Source organism: Rhinolophus ferrumequinum, chromosome 5 (genome assembly GCF_004115265.2).
Source record: "Rhinolophus ferrumequinum isolate MPI-CBG mRhiFer1 chromosome 5, mRhiFer1_v1.p, whole genome shotgun sequence".
Classification (NCBI taxonomy): domain Eukaryota; kingdom Metazoa; phylum Chordata; class Mammalia; order Chiroptera; family Rhinolophidae; genus Rhinolophus; species Rhinolophus ferrumequinum.
Genome location: NC_046288.1, coordinates 78518390 through 78542691, shown reverse-complemented (window position 1 = coordinate 78542691; position 24302 = coordinate 78518390). Strand labels below are relative to the sequence as shown.

Genomic DNA, 24302 nt, shown 5'->3' with positions numbered 1-24302 from the left:
CAAGTGCAGAACACCTAGGAAGCAGAGGAATGTCGGCTTTTTAACAGAAGCAGAGAAAAAAAAAAAAAAAAGATGTATGACTCCTTTAGTTCTTTGCTAGACTTAGAAAAACTTTCCAGAGTACTGCTTCACCCAATAAAAATGAAAAAAAAATATCTTGCATTAGAATCCTTCAATATCTGCATACTGCTTCACACTGTTCTGCAACAAACACTGTGCATTCTGTGTCTGGTCCTATGGTCCTGTAAGGGTAATGATCCGATCTTCAGATCCTTCTAAGGGTTCATCAGTTTTGATCGAAGCTCCTGACTCATGATGAATTTGTTTAATCTGCTGACCACATTTGCCAATAATAGATCCAGCCAAATCTTTGGGAATAGTTTCTTGTGTAGCAATAATAGGTCCTCCAATCTGGGATTGTAAGGCTGTGCACGCCCTTTGATGGGAGACTCTGATATAAGATCAAGGATGACCTTCATGCATTCTACAATCCAATGAGGTTTTCCTCCAGTAAGAACCACTCTGTCAGTGGAATGAGGAAAAGCTTGATTGTTGTCTGAGTGTTCTCTCAAAGTTCTTTGCTTATAGCACCTTTGACCCCAATAATTCCTCCTGCCAGACTCTGTTGTATCAACAGTCTCAGCTGGCATTCAAAGTCGACACTTCCTTTATATAGTGTTGGTAATGTAAGCCTTCCACAGCATCACATTTGAGTGGGAGCTGGCTGGTAGCAGTGGGTGATGGCAACTGCACGCCCTCTTCCAAGGTAGGGATGATTTTCTCCAGAATTTCTCCAATTGTTTCAATATCAGCACTGATACTCAATAAGCACTTGGTCCACTGCTGTCTGGGACTGAAACACTGGCATTGTAGTCTGTATGCAAAGCCATGATATCCGTGCCTCCTTTTCCAGTCACTGCCCCAGCATTCTTGCTCTGAAGCCGAATTTGTAATTCAACCATCTCATCAGTGTTTCTAGATCTTTTAAAAGCTTCTTCCTCTTCCACATCTTCTGCAGGATGTTTACCACAGTCATCATTGGTTTTGGTGTTGTGGAACGTACCCTCCGGCTGCTCAGTGTCAATTTTCTAGGATTAAATGGACATATCAATCTCGGCCACAAACAAACGGGATGTAGGCAAGACATCGTTGAGGTTAATGCTGCAGAGAAATGGAGGGTAACGGAGAGAAACGTCTGCAGCTAGCTTTAGAATATGTTTCAATTTCCAGTTTCTTTTGATTTTTGTCCTTTTCTTCTAACATCAAAAATATTTTCAGTCATATTCTAAAAATGTATTGTAAGAAAATCATAAGGGAGGAAATGTTTGATATCATAATAATGATCAAATAACTGTGGAGTAACAATACTACGGAAGATTATGTATTATTAAAAATATTATTTATGCAGGATATTTAAAGACAGGTAAAATATCTATCATACGTATAATTAAATCTTAGGATATAAATTCTTGGAAAATCATTTATACATACAATTATTACTATTAATAACATTTATTTCTGAGTGATGAAGTTACAAGTAATTTTATTTTCTTTTTTGTACTCTGTTAATTTTCAGTGTTACATATGAGCACAATATGGCTATTGTAACTTGAAAAGTTATTGGTAGAGCTGTTACTTTGTAGAGCAAATGGGTTATTTTTGTAAAATATAAATTTGAACTTTGCTTTGACTACTAATTAATTAGCAAAGTAAGAATTCCAAAATTTATCTGGTTGAAAAAAATTTAGTTTCAGAAAACTAAACAAAATATCCAAAATGCATTACAGCAAGTGAATGGATAAATAAAAGGTGGCACATTTAGACAATAGAATATTATTCAGTGCTAAAATGAGCTGTCAAGCCATGAAAAGATATGGAGAAAACTTAAATGCATATTACTAAGTGAAAAAAGCCACTCTGAAAGGGCTACGTGCTATAGGATTCTAACTATATGACATTCTGGAAAACCAAACTTGGGTAGGAAGTAAAAAGATCAGTGGTTGCCAGAAGTTAGGGGTACAGGAATGATAAATGAGAGAGCACAAAGAATATTTAGGGCAGTGCAACTATTCTGTATGAAACTATGATGGTGGGATATGTCATTACACGTGTGTCAAAGCCCATAGATGTACAAAGCCAAGGGTGACCCTGAGGGAAACTATGGACTTTGGGTGATGATGTGTCAGTGCACGTTCATTGATTGTAACACATGCCCCTCCACTCTGGTGGAGAAGCTGATAGTGAGGGAGGCGGTGCCTGTGTGTGAGAAAGAGGTCTGAGAACTCAACTTCCTGTTCAGTTTTGCTATGAGCCTAAAACTGCTCTAAAACTTAAGTTTATTGTTTTAAAAAACAAAATAAAATCAGTGAATGATATTCAGTAACCTTACTTTCAGTGAATTCCACTTGTGGCTTTCGTTTGAGTTTTTTGTTTTGTGTGTAGCTGCTCTGGTAACTTTGGGAACACACTGCACAGTTGCCTCCTAGAGACTCAAGTATGTGTTCCTCCCCCCAGCTGAGATATTTGACCTTTAGCCTCTTTGTGTTGGAGTATAGGAATGGAGAGCCTAAGTCTCCTAGGGAATCAAGTCAACATCTTATAAGAAAAGCTGGTTAGAAAATTTTGGCATAAATTTTGGGGGTGTTCTGGGTGATTTGAAATGTATATATGAAATAAATAATATATGAACTTTGCCAAACTTGCTATGAGCAGGTTAAATTTGATGTTAATGAGGGTGCTTTACTATTGTTTTTGAAATTCAGCATCCTTCTTCTGGTGACAATATCCTGATTTTCCTTTGGAAACCTTCCCCCTCTGCACCCTCAGCCCCTGTGGGGCTCCAGCCCCTGGTTTAGGCAGCAGGAGACTGAGACCTAATCTAATGAGAGCAAGCCAGCCCTGAGCCACGGTGACTGGCACAGAGCTAACGGCAAGGATTTTCCTAAGTGAAATTCAGTGGAGTATGTGTGGGTGTGTTTGCTCAGCCAAGAGGCAGCATGGTTTAGAAGAGCAGGTATTCTAGAGCCCATTGCTTGGGTTTGAAACCCAGTTCCCCAGTTCTACTACCTGCTACATGTTTCCCTGAAAATAAGGCCTAGCCGGACCATCAACTTTAATGCGTCTTTTGGAGCAAAAATGAATATAAGACCCGGTCTTATTTTAACATAAGACCGGATCTGTATAATATAATATAATATAATACCAGGTCTCATATTAATTTTTGCTCCAAAAGACGCATTAGAGCTGATGGTCCTGCTAATCTTATTTTTGAGGAAACACGGTAGCTGGATGACCTTGAGTAAGTCACTCATCTTCTCTGGATCTCAATGTCCCCTATAAAATAGGGCCAAGAATAGGGTACTTAGGGGATTTCAGGAGTTAATATTGGTAAAGCCTGGCACCGTGTTTATCTCCTCCACATTTTCACTGGGGTATGTAACGAGCATCTCAAATTTAACCTGCCCCCGATGAGTTCTCCTTTCATAGTCTTCCTCGACTCACTTAATGACACTCATCCTTCCTGTTGCTCAGGCCAAAATCTTTGGGTTGTCTTTGACCTCTTTACCACATAAACAAATTCTGTCAGTTCCGCCTTACAAACATCAGGGAGATCACTTCAGAAATTATATTAATGTCTAACCACTACACTATCCACCTGAAACTAATATAAAATAACATCAAATGACAGCTATAACTTTTAAAAAAGGGTCACAGAGATATCAAAAAATGTATCCAGAATTCAACCAATATCTGCTGATGCCAAGCTGGTTCAAGGTACCAGCGTCTCCTGTCCGGATTGTGGCACCGTAGCCTCCTAAGTGGTTTCTCTGACCCTGCCCTCCACTCACTACCGTTTATTCTCAACAAGCAGCCAGAGTGAACCTGATGAAACACACTGGGCAAATGTCACTCATTTGCACCAAGTACGCGTCTGTCCCCTGCCCCCAACACATGCAGTTACCCCTCTGGCCTCTTCTCCTACTTCCTCCTCATTGCTCTCTGCACCAGGCACTTCTTACCTGGCCTCCGCTCTTCTTCCACACGCCAGATGCTCAGCACTTACTGTTTTCTTCCCTCTGCTGAAACCCTGTTTCTCCAGATGTCACGTGGCTACCTCCCCTTCTTCAGATCCTTACTCAAATGCCACCTTGTCAGTGAGCCCTCATCCCAATGTTGCCATCCTCTTCCCAGTCTTTACCTCATTTCCTGCTTATTTTGTTTCTTAGATTTCATCATCACCTCATATATGTTGTACTTTACTTATTTATCTTGTCTGTTTTACGAGGTCTAAAAATTAAGTTCTCAAACTCATCCTAGAAAAAGTGCTACATATCTCATTGCTGAATATCACTATGGTCACCTTCGAAGTACTCCCCTTGGGAAGTATGCACCAATGCCAGCACCTAGTCCACCCTTCAAAGCCATTTTGGAACTCTTTTTCTGGAATGGCCATCAAGGCTACCATCATTTTACCCTTGATGTCCTGAATGTCATCAAAATGTCTTCCTTTCAGTATTTCCTCTATCTTCAGGGAAAGAAGAAGTCACTGGAGGCTAGACCAGGTGAGTATGAAGCGTGTTCCAATGAAGTTATTTGTTTACTGGCTAAAAACTCCCTCACAAACAGTGCCATGTGAGCTGGTGCATTGTCCTGATGCGAGAGTCATGAATTGTTGGTGAAAAGTTCAGGTATTTTTTGTCTAACTTTCTCACGCAGCTTTTTTAACACTTCCAAATAGTAAACTTGGTTAACTGTTTGTCCAGTTGGTTAAAATTCATAATGAATAATCTCTCTGATATTAAAAAAGTCAGCAATGTCGTGCAGCAAGTTCACGAACATAATTTTCAGATCTCGTGTGTGTGTCTGCCGTTAGAATATATGCTCTATAAGCACTGAATTGCGTTCTTTTTCTTTTTTTAAATTAAAATTTATTGAGGTGACAATTGTTAGTAAATTTACATAGGTTTCCAGTGCACAATTCTGTAATACATCATCTATATGTCATGTTATATGTTCACCACCCAGAGTCAGTTCTCCTTCCATCACCATATATTTGATTGAATTTCTTTTTAACTGCTGTGTATCCAGTACTTAAGACTTCATGAAGCATAGTAGGTGCTCAGGGTATATTTCATGCATGAATGGATGAATAAATAAATGAAAGAAAAAGATTTGGGTAAAGTATGATACTCGTCAATAGTTTGCAGTGCCTAGAAGGTACCAGGGACTTGCTAGTCATTAGGATCACACATGAGAAAAAGACTGCTTCGCTGTCCTTTTACAACCTAGTGTGGGGCCCCAGGGCATGAAGAAAGTGTTCCCTAAAATATCAGGAAGCATAGGGTGCATATGAGAGCCCATGATAGGAGCTTGCAACCCAGATGTGAAGGCTTCTAAAAGAGGTGCCAGACTTAGGGTGCATAAGCTCTTGTCTTCAAGTTCAGGACAAGCAAGTAGTAGCTAGGTGAAGGGGGTTACGGGTGGGGAGAGCTGCGAAGTCCCCAGATCTGTTAGGCTGAGGTTAGCCATAAATGAGGAAGTGGTTGAGAAGTGCTCATGCACTTGGGTCTCTACCCAGACTGAATTAACAAGCAAGCAATGGACCACGAGGAACAACAGGCAGCATCTCTGAATTAAACACACTTTGAGACATTCTGCCAAGTCCTATTAATTCTTGCTTCAGTGAAAATACAGAGTAAAGAATGAATACACGACTTGGCCCTGTTCGGTTTCAGGATGTGGGAGGAGAAATCCTTTCCTTCCCACAAGACGGCTAGAGACACCAGATCGCTGGCTGTGATGTGTTTGACATCCATGAATGTGTTTTCCTGTTTTTTTTTTTTTTTTGATTATTCACAACAACATCAAAAGTTTATGGAAGTCAGCTATCAACTGTAATATATACATTTTTTTCAAACACATACGAAACATTTACCAAAATTGAAAATATGCTAGGCTATAAATTAAGTCTCAATCAATTTCAAACATTTCAAATTATATAGACTATATCCTTTAACCACAATGAAATTATTTTAGGAAGAAAATTAATAAAAAGATAATTAGAAAAATCCCAAAGTAAGCAATATGTTTCACATACAAAAATCTCCTGGGTCAAAGAAGAAAAACATAATGGAAATTAGAAATTATTCTGAATGGAATGACAATGAGAATATGACATATCAAATTTTTTTTGACTTTTACTGAACAGAAATCCTTTATTTTTTTATTTATATTTATTTATTTTTTTATTTATTATTATTATTTTTTTAATTTATTGGGGTGACAATTGTTAGTAAAATTATATAGATTTCAGGTGTACAATTCTGTATCACATCATCTATAAATTACATTGTGTGTTCACCACCCAGGGTCAGTTCTCCTTCCATCACCACATATTTGATCCCTCTTACCCTCATCTCCCACCCCCAACCCCCTTACCCTCTGGTAACCACTAAATTACGTTCCCAAGATTAATTTTCAAAACCCCGTGGCCATCTTGTGGTTACTGATTGTTTTCTAATCCCCTCACCTTCCCCCTTACCCCCACCCCCCCGCCCATCTAGCAACCCTCAGTTTTTCCTCTTTGTCTCCAAAACCGTTTCTGATTAGTTCATTCACTTATTCTTTTCTTTAGATTCCGCATATAAGTGAGATCATATGGTACTTATCTTTCTCTGTCTGACTTATTTCACTTAACATAATGTTCTCTAGGTTCATCCATGTGTTGCAAATGGTAAGATTTCTTTCTTCTTTATGGCTGCGTAATACTCCATTGTATAAATGTACCACAGTTTCTTAATCCAGTCATCTACCGATGGGCATTTCTGTTGTTTCCATGTCTTAGCTATTGTGTATAGTGCTGCAATAAACATAGGAGTGCATAAAGATTTTTGAATTGGAGTTTTGGATTTCTCCGGATAGATACCTAGGAGTGGAATTACTGGATCATAGGGCAGTTCCATTTTCAGATTTTTGAGATACCTCCATACTGTTTTCCATAGTGGCTGCACCAATCTGCAATCCCACCAACAGTGCACAAGCGTTCCCTTTTCTCCACATCCACGCCAGCACTTGTTGTTTGTTGATTTATTGATGATAGCCATTTTGACTGGGGTGAGGTGGTATCTCATTGTGGTTTTTATTTGCATTTCTCTGATGGTTAGTGAGGTTGAGCATTTCTTCATATGTCTGTTTGCCATCTGTATGTCCTTTTTAGAAAAATGTCTCTTCAAGTCCTCTGCCCATTTTTTAATTGGGTCGTTTGTTTTTTTGGAGTTGAGTTGAGTGAGTTTTTCATAGATTTGTGATATTAATCCCTTATCAGATATATCATTGGCAAATATTTTTTCCCATTCAGTAGGATCCCTTTTTGTTTTATTGATGGTTTCCTTTGCTGTGAAAAAGCTTTTTAGTCTGATATAATCCCACATGTTTATTTTTTCTCTTACTTCCCTTGCGCGAGGGGATATATCAGTAAAAATCTTACTCCGGGTAATGTCTGAGAAGTTTCTTCCTATATTTTCTTTTAGGTATTTTATGGTTTCAGATCTTACATTTAAGTCTTTAAGCCATTTTGAATTTATTTTTGTATATGGTGTAAGGAGGTGGTCCAGCTTCATTTTTTTGCATGTGTCTGTCCAGGTTTCCCAGCACCATTTATTGAATAGACTGTCTTTACCCCATCGTACATTCTTGCTTCCATTGTCGTAGATTAAATGGCCATATAGGCATGGATTTATTTCTGGACTCTCTATTCTGTTCCATTGATCTATGGGTCTGTTTTTATGCCAGTACCATGCTGTTTTGATTACTATAGCCTTGTAGTATAATTTGAAGTCAGATATCGTTATACCTCCCACTTTGTTCTTATTTCTCAAGATTGCCTTGGCTATTCGGGGTCTTTTATGGTCCCATATAAATTTTAGGATTATATGTTCTATTTCTGTGAAAAAACGTCGTTGGTAGTTTGATAAGAATTGCGTTGAATATGTATATTGCCTTAGGCAGTATGGACATTTTAACTATATAAATTCTTCCTATCCATGAACATGATATGTGTTTCCATCTATTTATATCTTCTTTCATTCCTTTCTTCAGTGTCTTATAATTTTCTGAGTACAGGTCTTTTACTTCTTTGGTTAAATTTATTCCCAGGTATTTTATAGTCTTTGGAGCAATTGTAAATGGGATTGTTTTTTTTTAATTTCTCCTTCTGATGTTTTATTATTGGTATATACAAATGCAACTGATTTCTGAATATTAATTTTGTATCTTGCTACTTTACTAAATTCATCTATCAGCTCTAATAGCTTCTTGGTGGAGTCTTTAGGGTTCTCTCTATATAGTATCATATCATCTGCATATAATGATAATTTTACTTCCTCCTTACCAATTTGGAAGCCTTTTATTTCTTTTTCTTGTCTGATTGCTGTGGCTAGAACTTCCAGCACTATGTTGAATAGAAGCGGAGATAGTGGGCAACCTTGCCTTGTTCCTGATCTTAGGGGGAATGGTTTTAGCTTTTCCCCATTGAGAATGATGTTAGCTGTGGGTTTGTCATATATGGCCTTTATTATGTTGAGATATGATCCCTCTATTCCCACTTTCTTAAGGGTTTTTATCATAAATGGCTGTTGGATTTTATCAAATGCTTTTTCTGCATCTATTGATATGATCACGTGATTTTTATTTTTCATTTTGTTAATGTGGTGTATCACATTAATTGATTTGCAGATGTTGAACCACCCTTGCATACCAGGGATGAATCCCACTTGATCATGGTGTATGATCTTTTAATGTATTGCTGAATTCTGTTCGCTAATATTTTGTTGAGGATTTTTGTATCTATGTTCATTAGAGATATCGGCCTGTAGTTTTCTTTTTTTGTGGTGTCTTTGTCTGATTTGGGGATCAGGGTGATAGTGGCTTCGTAAAAAGTGTTTGGGAGTCTTCCCTCCTTCTGGATTTTTTGGAAGAGCTTGAGGAGAATAGGTGATAAGTCTTTTTTGAACGTTTTGTAAAATTCACCTGTAAAGCCATCTGGTCCAGGGCTTTTGTTTGTTGGGAGATTGTTGATTACTGATTCAATTTCCCTGGTGGTAATCAGTCTATTCAGGTTTTCTGTTTCTTCTTGAGTTAGACTTGGAAGGTTGTACGCCTCTAGAAAATTGTCCATTTCTTCCAAATTGTCAAATTTGTTGGCATATAGTTGCTCATAGTAATTTCTTAAAACTTTTTGTATTTCTGCGGTGTCCGTTGTCACTTCTCCTCTTTCATTTCTGATTTTATTAATTTGGGTCCTCTCTCTCTTTTTTTAATGAGTCTGGCTAAAGGTTTGTCAATTTTGTTTATCTTCTCTAAGAACCAACTCTTGGATTCATTGATCTTTTGTATTGTTTTTCTGGTTTCTATTTCGTTTATTTCTGGTCTGATCTTTATTATCTCCTTCCTTGTGCTCCCTTTGGGCTTATTTTGCTGTTCTTTTTCCAGATCCCTTAAGTGTGAAGATAAACTGTTGATTAGTGATGATTCTTGTTTCTTTAGGTAGGCCTGCAAAGCTATGAATTTCCCTCTTAGGACTGCTTTTGCGGCATCCCATAGATTTTGGGTCGTCGTGTTTTCATTTTCGTTTGTCTCGAGATATCTTTTGATTTCTTCCTTGATCTCCTGCTTGACCCATTCATTATTTAGTAATAAGTTATTCAGCCTCCATGAATTGGTGTGTCTTCCAGTTTTTTTCCTGTAGTTCATTTCTAATTTCATAGCATTGTGATCAGAGAAGACAATTGGTATGATTTCAGTTTTCTTAAATTTATCAAGACTTGTTTTGTGGCCTAACATATGGTGTATCTTGGAAAATGTTCCATGTGCGCTTGAGAAAAACGTGTATTTTGCAGCATTGGGGTGAAATGTTCTGAAAATATCGATTAAATCCAAGTGGACCAATGTATCATTTAAGGCTGTTGTTTCCATATTGATTTTCTGTCTGAAAGACCTGTCCCTTGTTGTCAGAGGTGTGTTGAAGTCCCCTACTATAATAGTGTTACTGTTGATCTCTGCCTTTATGTCAGTCAGTACCTGTTTTATATATTTAGGTGCTTCTATGTTGGGTGCATAGATGTTTACTAGGGTTATGTCCTCTTGTCCGATGGATCCCTTTATTATTATATAGTGCCCATCTTTATCTTTTAGTATGTTCTTCATTTTAAAGTCTATTTTGTCAGATATAAGTATTGCAACTCCAGCTTTTTTCTCGTTTCCATTTGCATGAAATATCTTACTCCAACCCTTCACTTTCAGCCTGTGTGTGTCTTTTGTTCTGAGGTGAGTCTCTTGTATACAGCAATACAAGGGTCTTGCTTTCTTATCCAGTCAGCCACCGTATGTCTCTTGATTGGAGCATTTAATCCATTTACATTTAAAGTGATTGTTGATAGGTACATAGTTATTGCCATTTTTAAATTTGTAGTTAGATCTTTCTTCTATTTACAGAAGTCTTTTTAGTATTTCTTCTATTTATAGAAGTCCTTTTAGTATTTCTTGCAATGCTGGCTTGGTGGTAATAAATTCCTTTAGCTTATTTTTTCTGGAAAGCTCTTTATCTCTCCATCAACTTTAAATGATAGCCTTGCTGGATAAAGCAATCTAGGTTGTAGGCCTTTGTTTTCCATCACTTTGAGTATATCCTGCCACTCCACCCTGGCCTTCAATGTTTCTGTAGAAAAGTCATTTGATAGTCTTATGGGAGTTCCCTTGTATGTAACCCTCTGTCTTTCTCTTGCTGCTTTTAGGATTCTCTCTTTGTCTTTAAGCTTTGCCATTTTAACTATAATGTGTCTTGGTGTGGACCTGTTTGGGTTTATCCTGGTTGGAACTCTCTGCACTTCCTGGGCTTGTATGTTGGGTCCTTCATCAGGTTGGGGAAGTTCTTGGACATTATTACTTCAAATATGTTCTCAATCCCTTGCTTGCTCTCTTCACCTTCTGGTATTCCTATGATGCGCATGTTGTTGCGCTTGATGTTATCCCAGAGGTCTCTTAAGCCATCCTCATTGTTTTTTATTCTTTTTTCTTTCTGTTGTTCTGTTTGGGTGATCTCTGCTACCTTGTCTTCTAAGTCGCTGATTCGATCCTCTGCTTCATCTAACCTGCTGGTAATTCCTTCAAGTGAGTTCTTAATTTCGGTAATTTTGTTCTTTAGTTCTAACTGGTTGTTCGTTATGATTTCTACATCCTTCTTTATGTCTTCTCTAAGCTCCTTAAACATTCTTATCACCAGTGTTCTGAACTCTGTCTCTGAAAGGTTGGTTACGTCTGCTTCATTTGGTTCCAGTTGTGGAGGTTTCTTCTTTCTGTTCTTTTATTTGGGACGTGTATCTTTGTTTCCCCATTCTGGCTGACTCTTTGTGTTTGCTTTGATGTATTAGGTAGATCCCCTAGAGTTCTTAGTATTTGCTAGGTTATCTTACGTAGTATGTGTCCTTTATATTTGACTTGCACTACTTCGTTCTCCTCTGCATGTGCTCCAAAGGTGACTCTTGTGTTGTATATATTGTCCTGTTCAAGAAGCTCTTTAATTGCTTTTTGCTTGTGAGTAGGTTGGGTTAACTCTTAGGCTGACTCGTTGTGAGACTTGGCTCTGCCCACCTCAGGGCATTCTGCTGCGTGAGGGTTGACCACTTAAATGTGGTTTGGCCTCTATGGGCTCTAGTGCCTGCAGAGAATTCTCTCTGGGTGTGTGACTTGTAGGTCAAACCCAGTAGTACTCTGGTTTGGTCTGGAGTTGGCCTCTGGATATGTTGAAACTTGTGCCTCTTAAGCTGGGCCCTAGTAGGGCAGTTTCAGAACAAAGCAAATCAACAAGCACAACAACAACAACAACAACAACAAAGAAAAAAATCAAATACATTCACATGTAGAAACACCCGATAACCCCCATTCGACACAGGCAAAGATATCAAAGATATAAAGACAAAGCAAAACAAAAAGTAGCGCTAGTCTTGGCTTAAGCCCACCAAGTAATGTCCAGGTTGTCCTCTGCTGTACCAAAGAGCCCCCTGCTTATTGCGCAGGCAGAGCCAGTCACCTGGTGCCCAGAGTGACTTTGGTACTGTAGATTTAAATGCGTGGGCCTGAGGGGTCTGGATGATAGTTTTTATAAAGTCAGTGCAGTTTCTGCCCTTGCCTGCACATATGCACACTGAGAGTAGCACCACCAGCCCTGTGTCCAGTACTCCTGAGTCTTAGGGCACTTCTTCAGTGTTTGTGTGTATGGGGGGGTGCGGGTGGGGGATTTCTGAGCTGCTGAAAGCCCAGAGCTGCGTCTGCCGCTTACTGCTGATCCCTGGGAGTGTCTCTGCAATTGCACTTGCCCCGCCCTAGGCAGGCCAGAAAAGGTGGTGGCTGGGGGTTGAGGAGTCTCTTCTCTCCTAGCCCAGCCAAAATCACACTCTTCCCAGCCTCTTCCCTGGGTCAGGGCTGCCTGTCAGTCTTCCCAGAGCCTGAGCGCTACTACGGCTCCTCTGTAATCTGACACTACTCCTCAGTTCAGGGGCCAGTTTAAGTCTCTGGAAGGGAGGGGGTAGGATTGGAATGGGGGGAAGGGGCCCAGGTATGGAGTCTGTGTTCTTTCTCCGCCCTAGGGCCCAGTAGCCGCCCTCCCGGCGGGAGAAATCAGCCGTGGGACGCAGGGAAAGAGCCCACCTCCTGGTCTCTGTGCTCTCCGTTCTGCCCTGGGATCCTGTGCGTGCCCGAAACTGCGGATGCGACCGCGGTATTCACGGCCGCCACCGCCGCCGATGGCCGAGAACCCGCCGCGGGCCCGCGGGTTTATACTCCGCTCCCTTCTTTCCTTCCCCTGCTCGCCCAATTAGCGCACCTTCAAGTAATCCTTCCACGAGTCTCTTAGCTGTTCTGTGTGATGAGCAAAGAGTTCTTTGATGGGTTATATGTCCCGTTTGTAATAAGATCCGGAGGAGAACTCAGAAAGTGCATCCCGCTGCCGCCATTCCTATGACGTCATCTCTCCTGTTGTTTTTGATACTTAACATCTATCTATTCACCCTTCTTCAGGTGACAGTAGTCTAACGTGAGGAGGTACAAAACATATTGAGAAACAAGACATGTTCCTAAGGAAACAGGTCCGCCCCCACCTTCCCAGTGATGCTCAGAGCCTCATGGCTGCCCTTGGCTCATATGAGCCCAAGAACATGTTTCCAGAAGGTGCCACTTTGGACACTAAATCCTCTGCAAGGACAGTTTGAGTGCCAACTCTGGGCCAGCACATAATGGGTGTCCTAAGTATCTGTTGCTTAATGGCATAGAGGTAAGGTTAGTGTGACAGGTTTAAAATAAGGTTATCTGGGTTCAAAACCCTTCTCGATTAACTAACTTTGGTCAAATTGCTTAGCTTTCTAAGCCTCTGGCTCCTCATCTGTAGTATGGGAATATAAAGTGGTTACATGATGGCAATGTGGTAGGGTATCATACACAAAGTATTTGACACTCGGGGATGTTAGCAACCATTTTGTTGAAGGAGGAAAAAGAAGAATCTTGTAGTTAATCTTAGCCTCTCACCTCTTCTGCCTTCAACACTGTGCTCCACCACTCAGCAAGCACATGAACAACGGATGCTTGTTCATGGATGGGTCTAAGCTGAGAATCTGGAGAGGACCTGGGACCTCTTAGGTTCTCCACCCCTGGTGGATGATCGGTCTGTGTTGCTGGGTTTCAACTGGGGGAGAGGGAATTGTTCAATCAGCAGGCATTGTTGAGCGCCAGCTGCATATTAGGCATTGCTCTGATGCTAGGACCTCAGTAGTGGACAAAGATGGGCAGTGGCCGTGTTCTCATGCAGCTGCTTCTCGTTGGAGGAGGGTCCCCCATTTCCAGGGCTTTACCAGGTAATTCGGCTGCTCTTATCTTATAGGTAATCTCACAGGTTTTAACAGCAAGCCTGAGACTCAGGGGCATCACAGGATATTAGGCTCAGGTTCAAAGAGCTACCAAGAAGTGCAAAGTTGGGACTTGAGTCTGTGTTCATTGTTCTGGGAGACGAGACATGGCCTGGCAGTAACCATATATACTCAGTGAAGTGGAAAGAGCAGATATTATACACACGCACACACACGAGCGCTCATGCGTGTGTGTATTCAAATGGTATGTTATAATTACCTTTAAAGCTGTAACGATTAGAAAAAAGGCTGGAGGGAGAGATACCAAATGTTAACGGTAGTTGTGTTAGGGTTTTGGAAGGTGGGGACATTTTGCTCTCTTGCTCTATTTCCAATTTTTAAAATGTGATTGTATTACTTGAATGATTTAAAAATGACTAATGAAGTTGACGAAGAAAAGAAGAGAGCTTGAAATTCACATTTTGGACCCATATTTCTACTCACTGGCTGTGTGGCTGGGAGGAAGTCACGGAAGTCACTACTCTAGTGCACCATCCATCCTAAAATCTCCCTACAGTTCCGTTTAAATGCCTTTCCCGCCTTTTTCCAAGCTTTGCGTTTCCATCAACAGCCATATCTAGTGTCACCTCCTGAAATCCACTCTGATGTACTGTGATCTCTCCTGTCCATATGCAGCCACCCCAATATTAGTGCTTACTTCTTGAATACTAGCTAGGGGTCAGAGCTCAACTAAGTTCTTTATATACGTTACCTGATTCAATCCTCAAAATAATTCAGTGACGCCCACAGATAATTTTAAGCCTCCTCTACAGAAGAGGAACTTTCATTCAGAGTTTTATTCCTTGCTCAAGTGGCAGAGCCCACTCACGTCTACTTCACGAGATAGCCCACGTTCTTAACTGCTCTACACAGGGCTTCCTCGAGGCCAGTTTAATTTTGTGTCCTCAGCAGCTACCATGGTACCTGGCATGTGGTGGGTTCTTAATATGTGTTAAATGAATGAATCCTCGAATATGCCATTTTTGTTTAGGTTTAGTGCATTGTAACTATGTGCAAAGATGTCTTCAATAACAGTTTTACCATTTGTTGAATACCTATCCTATCCTAGGTGTGTATATTATCCCAAAATTAATCTCCACTCTAACCTGTTAAGGAAACATTATACTGTATCTATTTGACAGATCAGAAAACAAATTAAAAAATGTAAATTGCCCCCCAAATCGTGCCACAACCAAAGGGCATGCAGGGAGGGAGTTTACTTTTCTGTGTACTTGTAATCTTCTTCCCAAGGGCGTACCAGGATGCTTGACATCTGTGGCTCTGAACACCTTACTTGTAGAAAGAGCACAGCCTGAGAGGGTTCACTAAACAAGCAACTTCGCCAGAGCAAAGATTCCTTGAGATTTTATTTTCTCAGGCCTTTGTTACATCAAAGAGGAGGACAGTCTAAAAGCTGAAGTGCCCCCAAGTCACTGCCAATTCTTAACCAGAAATTAAGACAAAAGAAATCCAAAAGTATAAATATGTGTCAATTGTTGCAACCTCTTTGGTTGTCTGTATCTTGCAAAATTTTAAATGTTTGTGCACAGGAAGTCTCTTTTTAAGAGTGAATGTACTTGGGCTTGTGAAAAAATATGCTGAACACAACAATATTTATTCTACTATTTAAAGTGGTTCCAAAGGAATGGAAAACCTAAGTGCCCATCAATATGGGTCTGGTTAAATCAATCATGGTATATCTACAACGGAATAAATACCAGGGTCATCTAAAGACAGATTGAGCACATGTGCTAATAAAACCTCCTTCAAAGTATGTCACTATCTGAAGACAGCTAAGTGCACAACGGGACATGCAATATGCTATAATTTTTACGAGACTATGAAGGCTTATCTTTCTATTTATATGTACCTATAAACAGAGATATGCTGCCTGTTCATTAATATGGTAAGAGGGAAGTCCAGGGCAGGAGGAAGAATGATGTTCTACATATTCACTTTGTTCTATTTGACTTTTACTCCATGTATATTTATTATTAGCTTGGTGCAAAGGTTATTGCGGTTTTTGCGATTATTTTTAACCTTTTAAACCACAATTATTTTTTCACCAACCTAATATATTTGTTATCAAACAACAAATACCTTTTTAAAGGGGTGGTATTTGTGGCAGTTCTTAAATGTTTTGTTAGACACACTAGAAAACTATTAACATCAGATGGCTCAGTTCAATAAGGAGAGGTGCAAGATCTGTTACACGTTAACTGATTTTGTACCTTGCATATTTTTCAATATAAAATAAAGTTCAGGCTGAGGATGAGAGGGGTGGAAGAAGGCAGGGAACACAGCAAGTCAGAGATCAAGGAAATGAACCCGAAAGAAAAGCTATTTCTCATCCCATTTTCCTCATTATTTCGTTTAGATCTGGCATTGTGAGAACAGCCCTATAAATCCAGTTTGGAAAGTGTGGAATGTGGGTGCCAGAAGTAAGACTCTGGTCGGTCATTCAGTTATTTACTTCTTCAACAGCACTTGAGCACCTAATCTCAAGTCTTGGGGTACCAAGAGAATAAACTTCACTTTCTGCCAACCTTGGCCTGAGCAAATCCTGGTTTGGTTGGGAAAGGAACCTCAATGAAATTCTCAGGGGATGCGTTTTTGGTCTGGGTGGTCCAGACCAGAGCCTTTGAAATTTGTATTGTCCTAAGAGATCTACTGGCTTCTGTGATATTAAGCTAGAAAGTGGCAAACTTGGAGGCGTAACCACTTTGGGAGCCGCATGGGGTCAAGAAAAGCTTCCAGAGGAAGTTGCAGTGAAAGTGACCTAGCAGTCAATGAGTAGGGGGTGTAAAAGAGGAGTAGGAGTTGGTGGACAGCGGGGAGGCAGGATGACCTGGCTCCAGGGAAGAGGTTGGTCTGGTTGGGGACAGAGAGAAGCCCCACAGGACTGAGTGCCTTGGGGGCTGGGGAGAGAGGAGGTTTTGGAGGCTGGAGGAGGAGTTGGGGGCTTGTATGCTTGCTTGCTGTGTCTACAACTAGCGGAGGTGTGAGGAGTCAGAGTGAAGTTTCAAAGGTTACATATCTACAAAGTGTGGCTTAAAAGAAAGCCGCCAGCCTGGCTGTGGTGGAGAAAATGGACGGCAGAGGCTGGGGAGAGAGGATTTGGGGAGAATGGTTGGGAAGCTCTTCTTAGGTGAGAAAGAGGGTGGGCTTTCTCTTGAACTAGCCGGTGGCAGAGGAGATGAATAAAGTGGATATTTGATAAATAATTCTCAGGCAGAAGGAACCAACTTCTGGGTGGATGTGTGGGATGAGGGACAAGGAAGGGTCAAAGACTTGGAAGTTTCTAGCTTGGGCATCTGGAGGATGGGAATTTTTTTATCATAATTCGAAAGTCCAGAGAAAGATCTCCTTTGAAGGAGAAAGATGAACATTTCAGTTTTGGATGGAGTAATTTGCAAGTAGAGATAACCCTTCCTCCATCAACTTTTTGTCCCCTTCATGACCTCCCAGCCATGGAGTCCCTGTGAGACTTAGGTGCTCTGTTCCATTACTAAAATCCCATCTTTGCTTAAACTTTCAACCCCCTCGCCTTTCTCTTCCCTGATGTTATAGGCTGCATGGTGTCCCCACCCCTAAGTTCATATGCTGAAGTCCTAACCCCCAGGAACTCAGAATGTGACTGGATTTGGAGATGGGCCCTTTAAAGAAGTAATCAAGTTACAACGAGGTCATTGTGGTCGGCCCTAATCCGATATAACTTGTGTCATTACAAAAGGAGCAAATGTCAACACAGATGTGTGGACACACAAGGGAATGTCCACGTAAGGACACAGCAAGAAGGCAGCTATCTATTAACAGAGGAGAGAGGGGCCTGCCGGGAAATCAACCCCACTGACATCTGGGTCTCAGACTTCTAGTCTCCAGGCCTGTGAGCATATCATTTCTGTTGCTTTATCATGGCAGCCCTGGCAAACCAACACACAGGCAAAGCCCAACCCCGCCAAATCCAACTCTGCCTACTTTTGCTGTTTGCTCTAAGCAGAAGCAGGTGGCTGGATGAAACGTACCCTCACTGACTGGCCTTTTTTTCACCTTCCTGACCACTTGATGACACCCTGGGAACCTCTCTCATTTCCCACTCCTTCCACTCGCCCAGGCTCCTGCAGCTCACCCAGCACCCCACGCACTCTCAGTAGGTGACCTTCTCATTCACTGAGAAGCAATCAAAAGAGAATGCCCAGATGTCACCATCAGCATGTGTACTAACCTTGGTAGCCCTAAAGCCACGTTCAAAAGGGGGCTGAGCTGGCATTTTTCAATGCTAAGTAGTAGCCGCAGAGCATTCCTTCGCAGGTGGGAGGCATTTCTTGCACAGAGGTGCAGAGACGGGTAGCCAGCCTTTCTATTTTCCAGGCCGCAGTGAGGCTAAGTGCAAAGCTGACAAAGGGAGCAGGCAGAAAGGTTCAAGGATATACTGTGTGTTATTTAGGCGTCTGCAGAGTAAGGTTAAGGTGGCTGCTTCTCTGCTATTGTTGAAGTCTTTTAAGTCCTTTAAATCTTTATTGGTCCAGCCAGCCAGGGAACTTTGCAGGAGGGGGGGGAGGGAAGGAAGCCATGAAAAGAAAAGTGAAAGACAGAGGGGGAGGTTGCAGTTTCCTGACCAGTTGCCTCTCCAATCGTCCTGCTCAGCCTCAAGCCCATCTCCTCTGACTTCGCAGGACTCATCCTGAAGTGGAACGAATGTCCAACCACAGATTCAGCCCCGTGTCTGAGGACGAACCATGCTGCAACCTCTCCCAGAAAGCCAAGATCTGTCTGGGCACCTTCTGTGTCCTGGTCGTGCTGACCATCGCGGTGATGGTGGGTGTCCTGTGGGGTCTCCCGGCGCCCAAGCTCAAGGAGTGGGACGGGAAAGGCACCACTCCGAATTTTCCCGAGATTGTCCTGGGGCGATGCTACACCTACACTAAAGTCCTGAGGCCTGAGCTGAGGTGAGTTGGCGCCTGTGGCGCGCGGCTGGGGCATCGCGCGGTGCTTACTGCGGGCGGCAGGGGGCAAAGCAGGGCACCGCAGGGCACCGCAGGCGGAGGAGCTGTCTGGATTGCCTGAAACAAAGCATCTTCTGTCTGGGTCAAATGAGAGCCCGCTGGGCAGTGCTGAGGTCGGAGTCCCCGGCTTAAGATTCCGCGCGCCTCTCACAGGAGCCCCTGGAAGTGGCACCGGGCGTGCGGAGAGAATGCGCTGCTCTCCGGCCGGGTCCCTTCAGCTGAGATCACTTGGCAGAGATGCCCGCCCTTCGGGCAAGGTGCCCCGACCCGGGCAGCCCAGAGCAGCAGCCCACCTCCAAGCTCACCATCCTGCTGCAAAGCCCTAAAACAACTGCAGGAGCCGGTTGTGGGGGTGGGGTGGGGGGTATGGGGTGGCGGTGGGGGCATCAGGTGGAGTGCAAGGGATAGGGTAAGTGTTGGGGGCATTTTCTACTTTGCATGGGGTTCCCTTTCGCCGCGTCTGACCCGAAAATGCCCTGATGGTTACGAATAACACCTGCTGAAGTGGTTTGCGGAGCCTGAGGTGGCGGGATGGTGTCAGAAGGGCCAGATCTCTGAAATGAGTTTCATTCATTAATAGAAAACAGCTCTCTGATTCCTTTTGCGTGTGTGACACGAATGACTAGAGAACTCACTGACAAAACCAAACAATAACAACTTTAAAAACTGAGATGCAGCTTCTCTGGTAAGGCGCATCAGCTCGATGAAGCTGGACACCCCCTGGAAACACCATCCACATCAGGCTATGGGACCTTTCCAGGAGGTTCCCCGAGCCCCCTCCCAGCTAGTTACTAATCTCTCCCCACAGTGAACCGGTTTCTTCGCTGCTATTCCCAGGGTTTCATTTCACCAGGAGAACTCATTTTGAAGTGGTACACGAAGTGGAACACGCTGGGAAGTAAAAAGCTGTTTCTCAGGCTGCCTAAGGCGGCAGGGGCAGCTGCGATTTCCTGGTGGGTGGAGGTTGCACAATTCGGCCTCCAGGACCCCTGCAGTCCTGGTCAAGGAGCTTTTAGTTGCCTCAGAGCTCAAGAGTTGGGGTCTATCTAATCTCCTCACTTTCCCCCTTATCCTCACCCCCCTCCTGTCTAGCAACCCTCAGTTTTTCCTCTATGTCGCTGAGACTGTTTCTGATTAGTTTGCTGTTGTAAAATAAATAAATAAATAAAGTTTGAAAACAAAAAACGAAAAAAAGAGGTGGGTTCTAGTGCAGATACCAGAGGTCTTCATGGCAAAGCGCTCAAGTCCAGAGATTGCCAGGGTCCCTTCAGTTTTGTTTACAAGTATGAACTTGACAGTTGACGGTAAACTAGAAGTGGTAGCGTTCCTTCAAGTTGTTGAGCTTAGTACCAATTAAATCAAGGGATATTCTATCTGAATTAGTACGGATAAATGTGGTCTTTATTTTCACCTTAATTTAACAGTTTCAAATATTTGCTGTTCGGTCATGTTTGGTATGGTCACACTATGGTTGGATCACCACATCCTATTGGTTAGATTAGCACATCCATACAGCAAGCAGGATGTACCATAGACACCAGGTGCCTTTTAATGGTTGTCAGGATGCCTTCTCAGCGGTAAACACACAGGTTTGTATACATATGTATATGTACATATGTTCAACATGCGCATATGTGTGCATGTGCACATTTAAAAATTTAAATTTTAAGCAGAAGCAGGGGAAAGCTTCTGTTAATGTTTTTTGAACATCTAGATTTCTCACATGCACATGCACACAGTTTATGTAAATGGGCTAGTGTTAACATGGTACTCAGTATGTGCCAGGCACTTAAAAAAATCAAATCGTTTAGTCCCTTGACAACCATATGAGGCACTTACTTTTGCTGTCATGTTTTCCATATGAGCAAACTGGAGTCGAGAGTTTGAGTACCTTGCTGAACCAGCCACTACACTGTACTGTCTGTGCACGTTTTAAACATACGTAGAGTGAATCTACAACGTATTGATCATGTCAGGAGACTTTTTGAAAAGAAAGAGGATGCTATTAATAATTATGCCGAGTCAGTAGGTTAAACCAGAACATACGGTCACTTTGTCCTCGTGTGGTTTAAAGCACAAACTCTGGAACCCACTGCTTGGGTTTAAATCTTGATTCTGTTACAATGAAACTTTGTATAACTTACTTACTTTCTCTGTGCTGCAGTGTTCTTAACTGTAAAATGATATGATAGTGTCACATGGGGAGATTATCAGGATGAAGAGGAATAATCCTGATTATACTAAGTGCTGAAAATGATAATTTTTTTGAAAGTGCAATATCACAGACATCTTTCCACAATAATAACACCCATAATAGCACAAAAATAACAATATCACATCAAAATAGATGCCTAGATTAGATATATTTAAATTGCAATCCAGTAAATCAGTCCTCTAATGATGGAATTTATGGTGGTTTTTTTTTTCAATTTTTTACAATTATTCTCTTTTTTTAACTTAACACTTGGTCTTGGAGATTTTCCAATGTCAGTACATATAGATTTACCTCATTTTTTTTTTAACAGCTCATAGTGTTCCATAGGGTAGATATAAATATTTCTTAGTGACAGAAAATTAATTTCCAAATTTTAAGTCCCATTCTTTTATTCAACAAATATTTGCTGAGCATCTACTATGTCCCAGGCAGTGATTTAGGTGTCACAATACAGGCGGGATGACAAAGTTCCCACTCTCATGAAGCTATCCTCCGAGTTGGGACAGACGTGCCTCAATGACCGTCTTTGTACAGATATTTTACTGCACATGTATTTCTTCTGTAGGATCGATTTCTACTGGTGGCATTGCTGGATCAAAGGGAGAATTATGCATATTTTAAATTTTGATAACTATTTCTAAATTCCTTCCAAAATAACTGTACCATTTTATACTCCCATCACCATTTGTCAGAGGGCATGCTTTCCCACAATCCCTTCATTGCTGAATAGTATCAATTCTTTATGAGAAAAATAACACCTAATTGTTTCCTGGTTATTAGTGAGTCTTAGCGTGTTCTATACATTTATTGGTCATTTATATTTTGTTCTGTGAGTTTCCTGTTCAATACCTTCACAGCGATATCCAGATGCATTTGACCAAATACCCAACACATGGGTACCATGACCTAGGAAGTTGACACATAAAATGAACCAACATGCACAGTTTTAGGTTTCTGTAACACAGAATCTCACTTCCAGCTACCACTTCCTGTTGTGGTTGTGTTGTTGCATTATTAGCTACCTTAAATGTAGTGACTAGAAACAGCAACCATTTATTATCTTTCATGATTCTGTGGGTTGATAGGGATCAGCTGGGTGGTCTGTTTCATGTAATGTCACCTGGGGCTATCGTCATCTGGGGGATCGACTTGGCTGAAACAACCAAAATGTTGTACTTCCGTGATGGCGCCATGGCACCTGGGCTCAGCTAGGGTGGTCGGACCTCTCTTTCTCTTTGTATTGTCTCCGGGGCTCTCCTTCCACTGTGGCCTCTCCACGTGATGTCTCCATGGTGTAGCTGCATTTCTCCGAGTTCCCAGACTCTTAAACATGGAGCCTGGCAGGGCTTCTGAAAGGTTTAGACCCATAACTGGCACAGCATCACTTCTACCGCATTCCATTGGTTAAAACAGTCACCAGTTCAGCCCAGATTCAAAAGGCAGGGAAACAAGCACCACCCCCGAATGGAAGGAGCAGCCTACATTTTGTGGACAGCATTAACCCTTCATGGATCTTCATGTTTATTTTGATTTTCATTTCCTTCTTGTCTTTTTTTCCCTGTAAACATCGATTGCTCTTTCTACTTTATTTCCTTTCATTAACTAGATTTAAAAATGACAAAAACCCAAGATATGCCTCCTAGAATATAAGCTCCTTGAGTCTAGGGATGTTTTGTCTCGTGATGTATCTCGAGGACCTAAAATAGTGCCTGGAATATAATAAGCAGAAATATTTAGTTGAGTTCAAGGAATGGTATACAAGATAGTATATTGTAAATAATAGAAATAAACCAAGGCAGAATTAATATATCTCCTCAGTGGACTTTGCAATACTATCACTCCCCAAATCCATCAGTTTCTATTTTGGGCATTTGGATTGTTTTTTCTTTTGTGTTAATAGCTTCTGGGCGTTTGGTCGTAGGACTTTAATCTTCTTTACCTGTTCTTTTTCCTTGGTTTTTCTTTTCCAGAATCTCTTAATCCCACAGAACTCCCTGTCTGCCAGTCCTTTAGTATTGAAACTTGTCTCTGGTTATCAAGCTGGGCCTTTTTTGAATTGAAACAGGAACCTTAAGTGCAGAAAAATCCTGAACAGATCACACCTCAAGTTTCACACACAGGAACTTCCTTGTGACCAACAGGGCCCTGGGCATATGCAACTCAAGAAACATGTGGCCAAGAACCACCAAAGTGTTAGCGAATTGTTAGCACTGACAATGGGGCATGTTGATACTGTGGGAGAGAACCGAGACTTAGTCAGGACCCAGGGAAGGTGGAAGGGTGGGGCAGAGTCTGCAGGAAGAAATGGAGAGCCAGCACCCAGAGTAATGTGGGCCGCAAGGGAGGCACCTAGATGATGTGGCTTCCATTCCACGAATCTTCTGAGCTTTAGGGAAACCAGCCCTCCCCATGAATTGCAGGCATCCCTGATAGCTGCTGGATGTCCAGGGATGGGATCAGACCCTGCTACGACAGCTCTCCGCCTCCCTCCCCCAAGACAAGCTAGGGTCCTGGAGAACAGGGACTGATTTATTCACCTCTGTGTCCCCTTTTGTTTGGCACATTGCTCATCACATTGTAGTCTTAATAGATGCTTGCTCAGCTGAACTCAAGTCCACATCACGCTGGTTCCCACATACACGTGTAGTGAGACACTTAATCAGAGAAAATATTTCATCCTCTTACTCTGCCTTCTCACGATCATTTCTATGCCCACACTGACTGTCTTTTCTGATTCCTTTATCTTCATTTCACAACTTCTTTTCCTTTTTCTTTCCTCTTTAAAATTTCTAAGATTTCTTCTGTCCAGTTCTTCATTTTTACTTCCCTGTGCCTCTCATTTTCATGACTTTAGCATTTTACTAACTTCTAACTCAATACAATTTATTAGTACAAAATGTGAAAAATAGCAAACACTTACTAAAAACCTACTGGGTGCATGGTGCTGGGGCTACTCATGGGGGGTTTGTAGAGGAAGAAAACACATGTCTTGCTCTCCAGGGTCTTGCAGGGAAGGTGGGGGGAGGACTGGCCTGGAAGCAGAGTACTGCAGCACAGTGTGGTCTATGACACGTCTGTACATGGAGGAGAGGGGATCCCGAGAAGGTGGGGCTTCTGTGCTGTCAGCCC

The 24302-nt window shown here is 41.8% G+C and overlaps 1 pseudogene; it reads right to left on the bottom strand.

Annotated features, from left to right (window-relative positions):
• Nucleotides 1-275: 275 nt before the first annotated feature.
• Nucleotides 276-22366, bottom strand: LOC117022122 (uncharacterized; annotated as a pseudogene).
• Between the last annotated feature and the right edge of the window lie 1936 nt (nucleotides 22367-24302).